The sequence below is a fragment of the Macrotis lagotis genome, chromosome 4 (genome assembly GCF_037893015.1).
Source record: "Macrotis lagotis isolate mMagLag1 chromosome 4, bilby.v1.9.chrom.fasta, whole genome shotgun sequence".
Taxonomy (NCBI): Eukaryota; Metazoa; Chordata; class Mammalia; order Peramelemorphia; family Peramelidae; genus Macrotis; species Macrotis lagotis.
The window spans coordinates 63,407,216-63,426,090 of NC_133661.1; the positions used below are offsets into that span (position 1 = coordinate 63,407,216).

At 35.7% G+C, this 18,875-nt stretch overlaps 1 protein-coding gene and 1 long non-coding RNA gene across 6 annotated transcripts in view; one reads left to right on the forward strand and one right to left on the reverse strand.

Moving 5' to 3' along the window:
- LOC141520976 (pulmonary surfactant-associated protein A-like) overlaps positions 1 to 1,752 on the reverse strand; it is a 39,393-nt gene extending 37,641 nt beyond the window's left edge. Inside the window, exon 1 of one of the 5 annotated variants that reach the window (XM_074232982.1) lies at positions 1,633 to 1,752. The gene's annotated coding sequence lies outside the window, so the exon portion shown is untranslated. Of the gene's footprint in view, positions 1 to 260; positions 1,605 to 1,632 lie in introns of those variants that run through there. The other 4 variants (XM_074232981.1, XM_074232983.1, XM_074232985.1 and 1 more) reach the window with 4 other exon arrangements.
- The window catches only part of LOC141520978 (uncharacterized), a 77,140-nt gene extending 64,185 nt beyond the window's left edge, over positions 1 to 12,955 (forward strand). The window contains exons 2-3 of the long non-coding RNA XR_012477817.1: positions 9,901 to 9,960; positions 12,694 to 12,955. This is a non-coding gene — a long non-coding RNA (uncharacterized LOC141520978). The remainder of the gene's footprint in view (positions 1 to 9,900; positions 9,961 to 12,693) is intronic.
- The last annotated feature ends 5,920 nt before the right edge of the window (positions 12,956 to 18,875 follow it).

The following is an 18,875-nucleotide window of genomic DNA, read 5'->3' on the forward strand; positions in this document are numbered from 1 at the left end:
TTGAGGGCAATTTTTTTAGAAAGTTTAATAGTAGGGGTCTTCCACCAGTCTCAGATCTTTATTATTGTCTCCTCTGTGGTGCTATCACCAACTGCCTCTTTTCCCTTCAAACCAGCCTGAATACACCACTACCAGTTTCACTGCTTTGGATCCTATCAGTGTCTTTATCAGTATTTTATTGACTTCCCACTGTCTATAAGGTTAATCAGTTCAAACTGATTTGAAAACCATTACAAAAAGTTAGTCCTCATACTACTTACCATGACTTTTTTCTCGTTCTGTCCTGATGAGAATTTTCCAATGAAGACAGATGCATCTTTTTGCCTCTCCAACCCATAAACTGTCTACTCATTACCCTCGCTGCCTAGGCTAATCTGAGTGTTTTCTTCTACATACCTTCTATTTCCTAGGATCCTTTATAATGCCTAGCACTATATGAACTGGATATTCAAAGTGTCCCAAAAGTCCGAGTGTAATTGCAAACTTTAATTTCTTTAGAAACTAAGTGCTAAAACTTTTAAAAACTTGTAAGTTTAATTAATTTAAAATATTGAGATATTTCTTATCAAAAATGAATGCAACCACAAGCAGAGTTTTAAGATATACATCTCTCTGGTCAATGTGGGAAGTTTCTTTAAACTTCATCAACTGTTGCTCAGTCACTGGAAAAATTCATTCAGAATCCTATCCATAAATTATCTAAAAAATGAAATTTTGAAGTACTCATGACAATTTTGACATGATCTCATAAGGGAAAAAAACAAACTGAAGGAGATTGATTAGATAGGTTAGATCTTGTTTGGGTGACCAGACAGAAAGACCCCCTTTACTGATCTTTGGTTCTTGGAAAGTGTCATCCAAATTCTGTCACATAAACAGTCATAATGACAGGGTTGCTGGTCTTATTAAAGTTAAAATTTTTAATTTGAAATTCACAGAACCAAGCATAATAGAATGTAAATAAGTAAATCTTAAAATGAGTTTTATAAGTATTGATCATTTAAATTTATGTAATTATCTCTTTTTAAAAGTGCAATGGGATTTTTAATTGCTTACATATAGCAGAATTGAACATAGTTTTTAATTGTATTTTAGCCTTCTTGTCTTCCCTTCCATCCCTCCTATTTCCATCTCTCCCTCCCTCGCTCCTTTTTTTACTCATTTTCCCCTCCTTCTTTTCATCATTCCTTCTTTCTTTAATTTCTTTCTTCTTTCCTCCATTCTTTCCTTTCTCATTTCCTTCCTACCCTTTTTCTTTTTCCCCAATTTCTTTAATTCTATCTATAGTTTGAACTTGAAAAAATTTATGTAAATATGTTTTTGTCCTTATAAGGCCAAAAAGATGTTGCCAACTCTTCAATAGGAGACCAAGACAATTCCATGTCCTTTTGAGTTTACCTGCACCAGTTTTTAAATATCAAAATTCCAAAAGAACCAAGGACCTTAAAAGGAGATGGGGAACATCAAAATGGAAAGACCCTTGATTATAACTCTCTAGTTGCAGACAAAAACTTTTCCTGAGAATTTGATGAAAAGTTCCCTTCCTGAACACAAGTTAAACACATGATCTTTGTGTTTAAATAAGATCTTTGACCCAAGTTCTACAAACTGTATTTCTCATCAGAAACTTACCTGGCATCCAATGGGAAAGAGATAACAGGACAGAGTGTTCTCTATTTTAATCTAGAGAAAACAGGAAGAGGCTGGATTCAACATGATGTAAAAAATCAGCTCTTTATAGAGTAGATCTCTGTCCTTGTCCTTCTTCCGCAGATTAATAAATAACTGAACCAAATACACAGCCGTTATTTTCACTGTTCTCAAAAAATATTGGCAGATTGGGAAAGAAGCACAGAATTTCAGAGTAGTAAGAACCCTGCGTGCCCATAATTTATGCCTAAAAATGAGTTTCCCTCAATAATATACTTGAAAAGTGGTTAGCCAGCTTTTTGCTTGTAGACCTTCAGAGAGGAAAAATCCATTGTCTCCCAAGACAGTCCATTCTATTTTTTGGTAACTTTAATCATTAGGATATTTTTCTGAGATCAATCTGAATTTCACATGACAAAATATTGTTTGAAGAAAATAACTGTCTCATACCTAATGCCTACTTCCATCTCTGAGGAGACCCTAGATGTGAGAAATCTGGATGACTCTAAATGAAATAGAGAGCCTAATTTAAAAACCTTAAATTCTAGAGTGGGGAACAAAAAGGAACCTCATTAGAGACCAGGCTTTCCTACGAATGATCCTGGTTGGATAGATCCAGAGGTTTGGGAAACTCCTTTGTGAAAAAAAAAAAAAGAGGGAATGCCATGCCCTGTTCCTGAGGCTTCAGCCCTAGATTCTTGATGCCAAAATTGAATTTGGAACATTAACATTTCAATGATAAAAAATAAAAACGAAGGTAGTATAGGAAACTGTCATCTTTTATATACAATATTTTCAAAATATGTATTAAATTTGACACAGTAACAACAAAACCACCCTGTTTATCTATAATCCTTATTATCCTTTGTATCATTCTCTTTTCTGTGTTTCTTTTTTAATTTTCCCTTAATGGACTCTTCCTTTCCTTGTATTTTTGTATCACTGCCCATCCCCTGTTTCTCTGTCACTACCAAAGCTCTCTCTTATAACAAGTAAAGTTTAAAAAGAAGAGGACTTTTTTTCTGAGAAATTTGCTTCAAAGAATACACTCAGTAAATTGTGTTCTTAATAATTTTGACTTGTAAAATCAGTTTTTTTTCTGCAAAGTCCTCAATTTTCTCCGTGTCCCTAAGCCCTGAAGAGGGTGAGCTCCTTGGAGGGAAGGGATGTCTTTTTTTTTTTTTTGCAAGGCAAATGGAGTTAAATGGCTTGCCCAAGGCCACACAGCTAGGTAATTATTAAGTGTCTGGGGATGGATTTGAGCCCAGGTACTCCTGACTCCAGGGTCGGTGCTTTATCCACTGCACCGCCTAGCCGCCCCCAAAGTCCTCAATTTTAATGAACAAAAATTGTCCTTTTTATCTTTTATGGTTAACTCTAACTCTTGTTTAATTCACCTTCCTCCTATTCATAGTTTGGAAAGGTCTCTCCTTTCTCTTTTCTCTTCTTGTTTATAATAAAACTTTGTATTAAATCATGTAAGCTTTTGCAGTTTATACAGTGTGAGCTTTGGCTTTTAATGTCTGAATCTTTTCTTGAATTTTGACTTCTGATATTCTGGTTGTTTTGACTGTCATATTTTTTCCTACATTGTAGCTACGCTCTACAATATTGGTGGATAGAGACCAGTTTTTATTTCTCCCTTCCTTTAAGAGACTTTGATTGGACTTAAGAGAGATAACATGCTATAGTTATATAGGTAACAGACAATTAGCCTCAAAGTCAAGCAGACCCAAGTTCAAATTCTGCCTCTTATATACATAGGCTATGTGATCCTAGGTGTGTCCCTTGAGTAGAGCATGTGCTGCAGGCAATTTTCCAAGACTCTAAATTGCAAAGACACTGCCCTGTTTTGGGGGAGGGAGTCTTCCCAACTGGGAGTTCCCTATGAATGTCTCACAGGTTGGAATACCCATATTTATCCTTTGAGTAGACATTCAATATCCTAGGTGAACATGCTTAGCTATTATTAAATGTGTCTCTGGTCTGATGTCTCTCCTTCCTATTTGTTAACATTTGGTCCAGAATCCTTAATTAAGTTCTGAGATACCATTTTCTTAACCAGCTATTAACATCTCTAACCTTCCTTTGACTATGACATCTCTGGATGTTAATGAAACATAGTCTTCAATTTCTTTCGTAAAGATTTATAGTCCTTGTTAAATACTTTTTAGGCCTTTTATGGTAAAGTCACTTAAATCCTTTTAAATAACTGGAAATGGACATTAAAATCAGAACTAAATGGAAAAAAACCATGACAAAGATAAAATATAGAAATCAAAGTTTAAGAAGTAAAAATAGTAAACTTTGATCTGCATTCAAACTCCATAGTTTTTTTTTCTCTGAATGTAGATGGCATTTTATATCACAAGTCTTTTAAAATTGTCTTTGATCACTGAACTGCTGAGAGGAGTTCAGTCCATCATAATTGATCATCACAAAATGTTTCTGTTAATGTGTTAATGTGTACATTGTTCTCCTAAACCAGAAACTATATGAACACAATTATAAAATACATTTCACAGTAATAAAATCAGATCTCAACAATTGGCAAAATATCAATTGCTCATGTGTAAAATTAAGCCAATATAATAAAAATGATAATTCTATCTAAATTAATCTAGTTATTCAGTTCTATACCAAACTACCAAAAATATTTTATAGAGCTGGAAAAAAAATAGCAAAATTCACCTGGAAAAATAAAATATATTAAAGATATCAAAGGATTCAATGAAAATATGCAAAAGAAGGTGGTTTAGCTCTAGATCTCAAACTGTATTATAAAGAGACAACTATCAAAGAATCCATTACTGACTCAGAGAATAGTGAACTAGTGGAAAAAATTAGGTAACATGACATTACAGTAAACAACCATAATAATCTCTTAATTGTTAAACCCAACTTTTTGAATAAAAACTCATTATTCGAGAAAAAACAGAAAACCAGCATGGCAGAAACTAGGCATAGACCAATATCTTACTCTGAAGATAAGATCAAAATGGGTGCACAATTTAAACATAAAGGTTGATACCATAAACAAATTAGGAGAGCATGGGATAGTTAATCTGTCAGATCTATGGAAGAGGAAAGATTTAGGACCAAACAAAATATAGAGAGTATTTCAAAAATAAAATAGATAATTTTGATTATATATAAATTAAAAAGGGTTTGCAGAAACAAACCCAGTGTGACCACAATTAAAGGGAAAGCAAAAAACTGGGAGAAATTTTTTTGCAACATATACAAAGGCCTCATTTCTCAAATATGTATATATAGAACTGAAAAAAATTTTTTTAAATAAAAGTCATTCTTCAATTAATAAAACACCAAAGGATATGAACAGACAGGTTTCAGATAAAGAAATTGAAGCTATCTAAATTCATATAAAAATACTCTAAGTCACTATTGATTAGATGAATGCAAATTCAAACAATGTACCACCTCACACTTATCATATTTGCTAATATGACAAAAAAGAAAAATGACAAAAGTTAGAGGGGAGGTGGGAAAAATGAAATGCTAATGAATTGATCATGTTGTGAACTGATCTAACCATTCTGGAGAACAATTTAGAGCTATGCCCAATGTATTATAAAACTGTACATGTTTTGATTGAGAAATATCATTGCTAGGTCTATAGTCAAAAGAGTTTAAAAAGAGGGGGGATGATATATTTGTACAAAAAATACAGAAGCTCTTTTTGTGGTAGCAAAGAATTTGAAATAGTAGAGATGCCCATCAATAGAGGAATATCTAAATAAGCTGTGCCATATGACTATTAATGAAATATTATTGTGCCATAGGAAATGACAAACAAGATGATTGCAGAAAAAAATCTGGACTTACCTAAACTGATATAAAGTAAACTGAATAGAATCAAGAAATGTTGCATATATGGTAACAATAATATTATACAGTGAAAAACTGTGAATGGCTTAGTTTTCCCAGGAATATAATAATCTGATTGGAGACTAAACTTGATGCTTTTCACTTTATTTTCTTTCATTCATTTTTAAATTTTAATTTATTTTTCCAATTATATGCAAAGACATCCATCCATTTGCAAGTTTATGAGTTCCATATTATTCTGCACCCTCCCTTTCTTCCCTCTCCCTTCCTCATAGAGATAAACTATCTGGTGAAAGCTGAATGCATATGTACAATTTTGTTTAACATATTTCCATATTAGTCATCTTTTATTCTTTTTTATTGAAATCTTATACAAAATAACAAAATAATATTGAATATTTTTGTTTTTTAGTTTTCTTTTTGCAAGGCAAGGGGGCTAAGTGGCTTGCCCAAGACCACACAGCTAGGTAATTATTAAGTGTCTGAGGCTGGATTTGAACTCAGGTACTCCTGACTCCAAGGCCAGTGCTCTATCCACTGCGCTACCTAGCCGCTCCCAATAATATTGAATATTTACAATGATTATACATCTCTTACCTATGACAGATTACTTATTATCTCAGGATTGGGAGACAGGCAAGAGGGGAAAGGAACAGAATTTGGGACTCAAAACTTGTTTTAAAATAACAAAAATTATTTACCGTTTAATTGAGGAAAAAAGAAATATGATTAAAAAGAGAAATGCCTGACTTTCTTCAAGGATCTGTTCCAGTGCTACCTACTAGATAAAATCATTCCTGATACTTTCCAGATGCTAGCACTCTCCCTGTTCAAATTAAATTTGCATTTACTTTGTATTTTATTAGGGATTGTTGTATGTGAGAATACTGTAAATCTTCATCATGTGGTGCCCTTGAGCATCAGAACATTATTTTACTAAGTGCCACAGGAGTGGGAGTGGATTAGAGACTAGGGAGGATATTTAAGCACTTGTATTTTGTCAAATAAACAGAGACCTTGGTGTACAAAGAGAGAACTTCTCTTCCTTCTCTCCAGCCCTTTCAATGCTCCCCTGAGGAAAAGATAAGGGACTCTGGAAAGGGACTCAACATATGAAGTCCAAATCGGGACAGGAAGGTGGAGTTATCTGAGTTAATTCCGGGATAAGGACCAGCAATACAAGTATGAGAATCCAGGTGACATCCTGGAGTAGAGGACTCCAGAGAAAATAACAGATTGATTTCTTACAAGGAGGTGTAAAGCGAATATGAGAAGACAAATAGTATTCAGCATTGAGAAGTCAACGGGAAGTGGAATCTCAGGGGATGGAGTTTCTTCCTCATTAGCAGTCCATACCAGCACCATGAATAGGATGTGGAGGAGGACCTGCTTACTGTACCTTTTGGCCACAGCTGCTAGCCTGATTGTGCTATGCACATTAAGTGCAACCCAAACCCCTAAATCTACGGTTAACTTCAGAAACTTCTCGTCACTGATGCAGGCCCTGATGCAGACCCTGACACTGATACGAATTTCACTCTCCAGCCTACAATCAAACAAGCCAGGATTCTTGCTCTGGCACCAGAAAACCATGAAGTCCACACTAACTATTTCTTGTGTTGAGAGTAAAAATGTCACATGCTATTGCACAGTTGGTGATGACTACTGTTCAGAAAATGAAACAACTCCAAATTGTACTGTTGTCAACAATTCAAGTAATTTCAAACGTTTTCTTTCAATCTCTGCTCTTACCACCCTCTGCAGAGGGAGAAGAGAGGGAGAAGGGAAAGCTTCCTTCTTGGAACTTTGAAACTCAAGCTTATGTCTCAGATGGAATGCAGGCTTCACTACAAGGGTAAGACTCCTCCAAAAACTTATTCTAGAAATAAAGGGACCCCATGCTTTCTTCCTGGTTTGGGGAGGAAGGGGAGGTTGGGCAATGACAATATTTTTCAATAGTTGGGAAGTTTCCTGATCAATTAAGAAAAAAGGGGAAGAAGATTTTTTTCTGGGATTGGGAAGTTTAAATTTTGTCTTTTGAATAAAGCCTGTGCCCATGGTTTACATTTTTGTTGACTGGTCTTAATTGGTTATGTGTGTGGTAAAGTTAATTGTTACTCCTTTTAGTTTGGGTTTTGAATTTGATTGCTTTGAAATGTTTTTTGTTAGCAAAAGAAAAAACTGTAATCTTTGTTGTAAGTTGGGGATAAAATATATTTCAAGGAATTTGGGAATATTGCTTTTTACTATTGTTTAATTGACATCTATTTATACTATTTTGAACTTTTGTTTACAATTTATGTGGCATTCATTATGTAATAACTTTGTTTCAAAAAAAAGACAAGAAGGGGGATATGTTGGGGACTGTTGTCTGTGTGGGAATACTGTAAATCTTTATTACCTGATGCCCTTGAGTACCAGAACATTGTTTTACTAAGTGCCACAAGAGTGGGAGTGGATTAGATACTGGGGAGAATATTTAAGCACTTATATTTTGGCAAATAAACAGAGACCTTGGTGTACAAAGGGAGAACTTGTCTTCTTTGTCTCCTGCCCCCTCAAGACTCACCTGGAGAAGGTTAAGGGAGTCCAGAAAGGAAATCAACAATATTTACTCATTTACATAAATATTTAATATCCTTAATAAACTATAGACTCCACTTGGTCAAGGATTATTTTCTTTTTTGCCTCTGTGTCTTTTCTATATAACACTTATGTCTGGAATACTGCCTGCATTTAATTGTTTGTTGAATGTATGAATGAACAAAACATAGGCCTATAAAACAATAGCATGCAATAAGGCTTTTCTGAGAATCACAAAATAAAGTATTACATAAGACCCAGGAAGATAAGACAGAATTCTCCAAGAAGCAATGTAGGATGGTGGAAAGATTACTAAATTTGGAAATTTAGTAGGTCCTATATTCAAATTTCTGCTCTGCTACTTATGGACTGTGTGGCTTTGGGCAAGAGTCTATTTTTCTGGATCTTGTTCTATGAATAAAATGAAAAGATTATCAACATAGTCCCTTCCATATCTAAAAATATTGCAAGAACTAGAACTGTTAAAAGTGGAATGCGATGCTTTTAGAAATGCTGGTTTTCCTTTCCTTTCCTTATTGGACTTTAATCAGAGAATGGTTGACCACTTGTCAGGCATTGCTTTTTGAGTATAGGTTGGATTAAATGGCAAGAGATCCCTCACCTCTCAAATTCTTCCATTCTGTAAAATAAAGAGAAGGGCTCTGAGAAGCAAGAAATCACTAGTAAAGCAACATATATTTAGAGGTTCTTTTCCCCATCTTATTAAGACAAAATGACAGCTGAGATGTCTTCCAACTCTCAAATTCTGGTCAATTATGGAATCATTCTAAGAGGTAGAATCTAAATTGGGTTTTAAAGAATAGATAGAAATAGATCAATTTAAGGTGAATTAACACAAAGGGAGGTCACTGTAAGTTGTAGAGAAGAGTGTGAAAAATGTCACAGAGATAAAGAACATACAAAGGGAAATATGGGTGGATTGAAGGAAGGATTGGTTCAGCACAAGTCCAGTGCTTGGAGGACTGAGCCCATGTGTGCTTAAAGCATAGATAATGACCTCAGTAACAGTAATACCTATAATTTCCCATTCAGTCCAAGAGTAGGTGATTGCAAATGCAAAGAGTTTTGCAATCACTGGCCTGTGTGGGAAAATAAAGAAAATAACTTTATGCAAAGAAGTAAAGTGTTCCTGTCACATCCTGGAAAAATGCGGCTCCCCTTTGTTCTAGCTTTTTTTTTTGTTTTTGAGAGGGAGAAACTTGGAGTCTTGTTTGAGTCTTTCTCATGTGTTCTCCAGGAAACCTTTCTCCTTGTGAAATATGCAGACGGTGTTTGGATCCTATACTTTAAGCTCTGACCTACCCTTGGGACTGCTGGATAGTCACCAAGATATTAAGTCTAAAGAGATCAAGCAGGGTCTCCCTCAATATGTCTTCTATACACTATCCCAACCTGCGATCCAGAGCACAGGCAGTAGCACTTCCCTTTTGTACCCTGCCCCAGCAAAAGGACCCCAAATCTGTGTGGTTTCACTAGTTGATTTGAGATATTGTGATGTATTTAATCAATATCAGAAGCATTGATGGTTCCAGTCAGGAATTGAACATATTTGACCCAACTAGATCTGATAGAGCAATGTTGCAATAAATGAAGTCCAGTTTATGTTTCTTTTTCAATGAAAAATCCTGGTGTATAAGACTGATTTTTAAGTCAGATGTTAAATATAATTCCTTTTATGATATTGATTTATTCTCTCATTAATTCAATAATTAAAATAATAGCTAACATTTTTCCTGATATTCTAAGGTTTATAAAGCACTTCAATCCATCTATTATCTCATTTTATTCTCATGACAGATCTATGTAGCTGATCTATTACCCCATTTTACAGAAGAAGAAACTGAAATTGTGTCTAAGGTAGGAGTGTTACTCATTTCTTACTGATCCATCCTCAAAACTCTATCCATTATACTATCTAGCTACCACAAAACAAAAGACTTCATAAGGGGATCCTTAGACTAGTGAACTGAACTGGACATCAATGAGCTATGTGACCTTGAGCAAATTACTTACCTTCAGTTCTCTCATGTATAAAACAAGAAAGTTGGATTAAAAGCTTACTAAGGATTCCTCTAGTTTTAATAGATCTAGTAAATATTCAATTAATATGATATATATGAGGTGCTGTGCTTGGTGATTTGGAGGGATGGTGGTGGTTCCTTTCCATCTTTCTGAAAGAGGACCAAAATGATATCACTATGTAGGGGTCAGGGCACAGTATATCTAACTGTTGGGATCAGACCAAAGCAAATTCATTTGCTGTAATCAATGGTTCTACTGTTGTACCCAAAGAGGGAGCCGGAGACCAGAATTTGATAAGGTTGGAGATCTTTATTCCCAGGGACTGTCTGGGGATTGAGCACCCAAATCAGATAGTACCTGAGTGTTCAGGGGATAGGGTTTTTATAGTATTTTGGGGTGGGGGTACTGAGAGCAAGCAGGATACAGAGAAGCAAAGACAGCAATTAGATATATTATATTGACATATACATATGTAAACATAGGTTTCCGTATAGATAGGGGGTGAGAAGGGGTCAGGGTCTTTGTGTAATGTTTGAACATATTTTCTGAGATGGAGGGAGTCAGGAATTTGCTATCTTATGGTTCCAGCCACATCTGGGGAAGGGGGAGGCAGTCCTGCAATTTAACAGATTCAGCAAGATAATTAGGCTAACAAGGGTGCTTTGTAAACCTTTAGACAATTTTATGGTATATCCATGACCCCTTGGGTCCTATCAGACTATTTTCAGACCCAAAGGCATCCAGCCAAAGCTATATTTCTAAGGAATTTCTCAGGGCCCAGAAGGATGTCAGGGACCCCTTTCTATACAGGAATTTCACAAACATTGATATTGTACTTCACTACATATACATGGTATATGACTGACTGATAGAGAATCTAATTTTCTTGATATCAGTTGTTAGACCAAATTAAATACAAGCAGCATAGAATTGATCTATACTTCATTGTATCTTAGTCTCAGAGGACACATTGAGTACAATTGTCTGAACAAAAAGTCACGCGCCATTCCCCCCTCTAGCTTAGTCTTGACTTGTAACCTTTGTATGATAATAATTTATCTCCTGTGCAGTAGCTGACCTGTCACTTTCATCTTTATTGAAGTCATAGAAAAACATACAAAAAGCATGGGAGTAAGAACACTGCCTTGCTTCATTCCATTGATAATTGAGAAAGCACCAGATCATCATCTATTTTCCAAAAACCATGTAACCTTGCCATCATAGAACTGGCATACAATACTAATCAATTTCTTTGGATTATTTGTCTATGATTTTTCACAAACCCTCAAGACTAACCATGACAAAGACCTTGGTCAGATCAACAAACATTATATACAGAGCTCTTCCTGCTTCTAGCATTTCTCCTAGAGTTGTTGGGCAGCAAACATCATATCGACTATTCTTTGGCCTTTTCTGAAGCCACACTTGCTCTCATGTAGGTGATCATCTTCCAGGTGAAGAATCAGTCTTCAAGGGGGGACTCTAGCAAACATCTTGCTAGTATTAACTAGGAGAGAGAGAGAGAGACCCTTCCGCTACTATGGTTGTCACAGGACAACTTTTTCCTTTCCCTTTATATAAATGAACAATAGAAGCATCCTTGAACCCTTGGAGATAACCTCTTGCTATATAACCAAAACTTTCAGTTAAATTTTATATGAGCAATGAACTCCTTGACTTATAAATCTCAAGAATAGAATCAGCACCAAGAACTTTGTCACATAAGAGGAGCCTAATGGGATTCAAAATCTCTTCTTCAGTTGGAAATTCAGTTAGGGAAGGATTGACTTCAACTTGAAGTATACAGTCTATGACTTAAGCATTGATTGACGATGGTATATTAAGAACTCTATGGGAAGTGTTCAACCTATCACTAATCAATATTGCTCCATCAGCACTGAGTAGTTGAGATGTGCCATAATTCTTTGTCCCATAAAAAAGTTGACAGGGCATTATAAAAATACTTTGGATGGTGACTGTCAGCATAAAACTGAATTTCATTAGCTTTCTTAGAGTCAAGAATCCTGCATTTTTCTAAGCTTCACTTGAATTTTCATTTTTTATTTAGTGGGTTCTGAACTTGCCTGTCATTTGTGTCATATCAATCTTGATATCTGTGAATATTCTGGCTCAGCTGAGTAAATATGGTGCTGTACACCAAATCTGTAAAGTTGCCCACTCTTTTTCTGGTAATTTGTAGCCACCTGTGTGTTGGCTCAGTTTTCCTTTTAAATCTGCAACAAACTCTTTAATGCTCAGAGAAGGAAGTCCCCAAAGTTAGCTGCATACTCTAATGAAGCATTAGACTAGAGATAACCATAAGTATCATGGACCCCTTTGGTAGCAGTCTGGTGACACCACCTATGGACACCTTCTCCTAATAATGTTTTAATTATACCAAATATATATAATTATGGAGGAAATCATTTCTATTGAAATTGTCATCAAAATTAAAAACAACAAGCACTATTCAGAATCCAAAGCTCTATATTCAAAGAAAATGGAAGTTTATGGTTTCCCAACTTGTGAGTCACAGTGCTAAGTCACCATCCTTACTTTCTTCTCCAGCTTCATCTTGGATCCAGTGACCAGATATGAATCAGAATGTTTGGAGATGGTCTTGGAATAAGGACAGTCAGGGTGAAGTGACTTGCCCAAGGTCACATAGCTAGTAAGTGTCAAATATCTGAAACCAGATTTGAACTCAGGTCCACCTAACTCCAGCACTGGAGCTCTATGAACTGTACCACCTAGCTCCCTCATTAGTAAATAAAATAAGCTGACAGATAGCAATGGTTCCTTGTCCCAAGTTGCTCTAGATAGCTCCTTCTCAGCTCATTCCACTCTGCTTCTTTCGATGGTAGCAGCTTCACTGGAGGCTACCTTAAATAGTTCTGGGGTCTGCATCATGGTGGGAACATCTCTCCCTAGGGGGTCTTAAGTCCTAAAATTCAAGTTCTTCTTTCCCCATCTACTTAGTCACTTCATCCTTCACTCCTAGCTGCTTGCTCCTAGATGGACATCAAAAGCTCCAGAATTTCTGCCCAGAGCTTTGTAGAATAATAATAGGTCTATGCATACCCATGGTTCTTGAAACTGATGTACACAAAAGCACCAATGGTGACTTTTGAATATATGTTCATTCCTACGACCTCAAACTATCTAAGGTAAAGATTCAAAGGATTGATAATTTTTCCCATAATATATGTTCACAAACATGGATTTTCAACCCTTGCAATGAAATCTATATTCTAAAATCAGAAGGATAAAAAATGAGATCCAGAACTGTAACCCCTTCAACCTACTTTGTACTTCAGAAAGACAACACAAAATTCTAGAAATCTCAGTAAATGACTCTACAAGAAATAAATAGACATACATTCTGCAAACTGAATACACAAATCTCTCCTGGTTCTGTATTAATGTTTTTAAAATGTAGGATCATAAAATGGGACCTTCAAGGATGATCTGGCCTAATCATTGCATTTGATAGATGAGGAAATTGAGACTCAAAAAATTCAGGGAATTATAGATTTAGACGTGGAAGAGACCTTGCCTTTTATCTAGTTCAAGGATTCTAGTTCAAAGTGGAGCACGGAGTGAATTCCACAGAGAATGGGGTGTTGGCATACTAGAGTTGGCATCTCAACTTGTCACACCTTTCAGAATCACTGGAAGAAAATTATGCATTGTGCCTGCCTGTTGACCTGGAGAAGGCATTGGCAATAACCCACTAAGGAAAGTGGCTTGTCAGGAAACCCAGGTATTTGAAAATCAACTCATTCCAGCCAAAGTACAAGTGAAGAAGGCAATTGACTTTCTCAATCCTGCAGCATGCACAAGGGTAGCTAGGTGATGCAGTGATAGAACAACAGCCTTGAAGTCAAGAGGATGGAAGTTCAAGTCCACCCTCAGATATTTACTTAGCTTTGTGACCTTGGCCAAGTCACTTAACTATGACTGTCTCACACCCAGGGCCATCTCCAATCTGGCCCCTGGACCCAGATGACTCCAGAAGAGAAAGTAAGGCTGGATACTTCGCACAGCAGCCCCTCACTCAAATCCAATTCATGTGCTTGTCATGGCATCACCTCCCTGATTTCATGTTCCTCTTCTAGAATGAAGGATAAACACCATCATCAGCATTGCAAAGGAAAAAATGGAAATCTTTTAAAAAAGAATGGTCCAACAATTTTACAATTGCCTGAATGGATATGACTATAGCCAAGAGAGATTATGAAACACAAATCAAGAAGTTTTTGGAAAACTGTGGACCGCTTCTCAGAATAAGTTTTGAAATTCTTATTTGAAAGAAATATGAAATGTCAGTTACATGTAAGTGAAAATAAAGATGCAAATTTTCCCCATTAAAGTTTACAGAACCCCTTAAATTTACCCTAGATTATGAAAGAACAAAGCATGGGAAGATCTCAGACATTCCCAAAATTTTACCCCCTAGACTATCTTATCTAGGAGAAATTGTTGCCTTACTCAACCTTACAGAGAAAAGATTACAAAGAATTTAATCTAAAGTGAATTCAAACCCATTGTGTTCCAATCAGACAAATCCCAAAAGTAAATCTTTCCTCTATATTGCCTAAGGCTGCCTAAGGCTGCCTAAGACTGGGGGTAATTTGAAAGTAGATGACATGTTCAAAGTTACCCTCAGACCTTTGTTGGAATAGAGCTACCCCTCCTTATAATATACATTATTCTCCTTGTTAACCAGAGTCTATTTCTGACATCTGGAATACCCACTATTCCAAGGGCATATATGCATTAAGTGGGATTCATGAGGGGTCTTTGGCATTCAACCATATCTCTGATTCCTTTTATTAATTGTGTGCTAACATGATTAATAAGATGATTACTCAGAAACTATGTCTCTTGAACTTTTTACATGTAACAGTTAATAACCTCAGACCTAGACCAATCCATCATTTGTCATAGTGATTGAACTGAAGTCATCGAGGCAATAAGAATTAAATCTTAGACTTAAAATACAGACCCCAGTTTTTCACATGGACTATTTCTACCCAGTCTGTGGTCAAGCATTCAGAGTTCATATTGGTTTGAGCAACCACAGTCAGACAATGCAAACTCTAACATAGCAATATCATTATGTTCTTCTTAGTGAACAAAGGACAACAATCAACCAACAATATAAATTTAAAGTAAATTGTAATAAAAATAGACCTTCTTTGCCAGTTTAATACATTAATGGAAATGCCCATTTTATTTGGTGTTTGTTAAGTTTTCAATAAAAAGAAATTTTAAGTAATAAGTTTGATCATTTTGAATTATGTGATAAATGGTAGAATTTAAAAGTATTTGAGAGAAGATAATGGTTTATTTACCTCATATGAGACATCCTAAAATGAAGGACCTGGTTTGATCCTGAACTCTGGGTCTATAGTGATGATCTAGCTGATCTGGTTACTTAAAAGGGAAAGGTAAGTTTTGTCAAATAAGCAATTTCCCTGAAATCCAGTACCTTTCATAGAGAAAAAAAGATCCCTCGGGGCATAAGGGATGGAAAAAGTCTAAAAAGAAACTGAATGACTACCTATTTTAGAAAATTATGAATGAAACAGAAAGAAGAGTTTATCTTCCTATAGAAACAAAAGTCACCTATCTCTTACCTAGGACATCCCAAGAAAGAATTGTGTGGAAATGTTTGCTTATTATTTTCTGGTCAGTGGCCTTTCATTCTCCATGCCTTCTTTCTTTCCTAGAAAATAGACCATCTATTTAGATAGCATGAAAAAAACAAGTTTTATGTGAATTTTTTCTGTATTTTCTTTTTTTCCTTTCTTCCTTTCTTCCTTTCCTGGTTTATATTATATATTTTGTTAAGTGAAAAGATAATATTTAATTTTTAAAATATACAACAATCACTATGTAGTACCAAGTAGTTCACAACCTCAAATTTTTAAGATGATTAGTTGCATAGAAGATACCTCTCTGTATTGATAGAGGGTGGGACCCGCTAGGATCTCTCTGCATTTATTCTATCACAGTTCTAATGTGGAAAAAATGGGATGAAGCTATTAGGGAAGAGAACCACTGTGTGCAACAATGTGGGAGCCTGTTGGGAGACCACCAGAGGGAGCACTTGAATTGAAGGAGAAATGAGAAATAGGTCCCCCCCCCCGCCCTTAAGTGCCTTTGAAGCAAAAATAAAAAACCAACCCTATAAAATGTTGTAAAGATAAACATGTATAGGATAGTGAAGTAGAGGGGAAGGAAGAATGTATTATCTTTAAAGGTCGACTGCTTTCTTGTATTGAAATACAATGTTGTAAGTTCTTCCCATGAGGAAGATGAAGGTTATCCAATAAAATGAAACTAAATGAATCAATGAATGAAAAAGCAATTATTATGTGCTTACTGATCATACAAATACACAAGGCAAAGACCTTTAAGGATCTGTCTTTAATGATCTTACAATCTAATGGAGGAGACAAGAAAAAGAGTAGTAACCAGGAAGGGATCCTTGGGTCCAAAAATTTTTAAGGATGATGGTAAAATGAGGTTGTAAGGAAATAGATTGACACACCAAATACAGGAAGAATAACAGAGTTGATATGATAATGATTAATAATTTCACATCTTTTTAACATTCACATAATGCATATGTATGTGTTTAAGTTACAAAATTTCCTTTTACCCTCCCTTCCCACCCCCTTCCCCTCAGTGGCAGTTAGGTTAATATTATACATACATATTTTTGATAAACATATTTACAGATAAGTCATTTTTGGTATGAGGAGTTAGGATTAAGGGAAAGAGATACATAAGAGATAATTTTTATAAAGTGTTCCTCAGATTCTGAAAGGTTATTTTTTGTTTGTTTTTGTTTTTGTTTTATTTTGGTTTTATTCCTCTGAATGGGTATAACATTGTCCATAGTCAGTCTAATGAGGTTGTACTAGCTTTCTGAACTGCTGAGAGTTTCACATCTTTGAAGGAAGAAGAAAGGAAGAAAAAGGAGTCATAGTGAGGGACAGAAGAAGAAAATATAACTGGCAAGTCTGTGGAGGAGGAAGGTGGACAGAACTGGGAGTGAATTAAAACATGATTGGGGCTTTTCTTGGAAAGTAGTCAAGAAAGGGAAGAATCTAGAGGAAAAAAAAAACATAGTGAGGAAGAATCTGATGGTGTCTGACTTTCCCAAGTCAAACTACCATTTTCATTTCTCAGTTCCATATACAATAGGGCACATAGTAGCCTTAGTCATATATCTAGGCCATGAAGTGGCTGCAGAAGCCATCTGGTTCAAACTCTTCATTGTATAGAGAGGAAATTGAGGATCAGTGATGTTAGTGTTTTACCCAAGATCATAGAAGTAGTAAATATGAAAGTGAGGTTTGAAAAAAAATATTTGAATGATCCAATTGAGTGTTCCATTCAAAGATTCCAATTGCAATTTCTCCTCCTATTAAATTCCTGTCTTCTATAAAGGATTTATAATTGTCTGGACTATGTTCAATGAAAGAAATGTCAACTGCATCTAAACACAAAATGACCTTGGGAAATAGAAGTAGGAAAAAAATGTATAAAAATTGTCGAAGTAGAATTCAGCTCAATGTAGGGAACTATTTAAAAGGAGAATGAAATATTTCAGAAGATTTTCTCCTCCCTGGTAATATTCACTTGGAAGTTGGATACTAACTTGTCAGAGATGTGATGGAGGGGATTGCTACCCACTGAAGCATAGATCACAGTTACAGAGTTGGAAGAGTTCTCAGAGGTTAGGTAATACAACACCTCTTCATTTTACTAATGACAAACCTGGGGCCTGAAGTGCAGTGATTTGTTCATGGATTTTTCCACCACTCTACACAGGTTTCATTAAAGGGTCCATGAAATCCTCTTTTACCTGCAAGATTTTATGAATGGCAAGATTTCTGTCAAATGCATCAACAAGATCTGGTGGTACCAGTATTGATTTTTGAGTCAGAAAACCTGAATTCAAATCCAGTTCTGTCTTTTATAGCCTGTGTGATATTGGATAAGTTATTCCATCACTTACATTCCAGATTTCCTTATCTTTAATTGACAAGAGTGGACAATGTGACCTCTAAAATTCCTCTAATTTAAAAATTCCATTATTTTGGGTGATCATGGAGTCAGAAAAAATGTTGAAAAACTAAAAAAAGCCTAACCCTCCACCCCCACCCCCCAAATATGGATCCACAAGAGGGAGTACCTGGCCCAAGGGAAAGAGGAGGTCAAATGAACTTCAAAGGAAGAATCATAGGTAGGCTCTGTCAGGGATGGAAGGAAAAAAAAGAAGAGGGCAATATATACAGTTCAACACATTTAATTCTGCCTGTGTGGACATAGGAATGGGGAAATGCATATAGATGGAACGAACAGTGAAGAATGGAGAAAAAGATATGAACCAGACTGAAAAATGAGAAGGAATTTGCTTTCGTGCTCTGAATAATGTGGGGGAAGAAGAGAAAGCAGGAGAAAGGAAAAGGAAGGAGGAGAGGGAAGGAGGAGCTGGGAGAAGGAAAAAGAGAATGAGGAGGAAGAAGAAGAAGAAAGAAGAAAGCCAAATGTCTAGGCTTTTATTAAAATACTGGCATTATAACTAAAATTATTAAAATTCAAAAATGGTAGATCTCAGAGTTTTTAAACAGTAACACAAAGATTATTAATCTTTAAGAAAGAAATTGAAAATTTTAAGGTTTCATCAACGTTCAGAGATGTCATAGACAAAAGAAGGTTGGGGAAGTTAA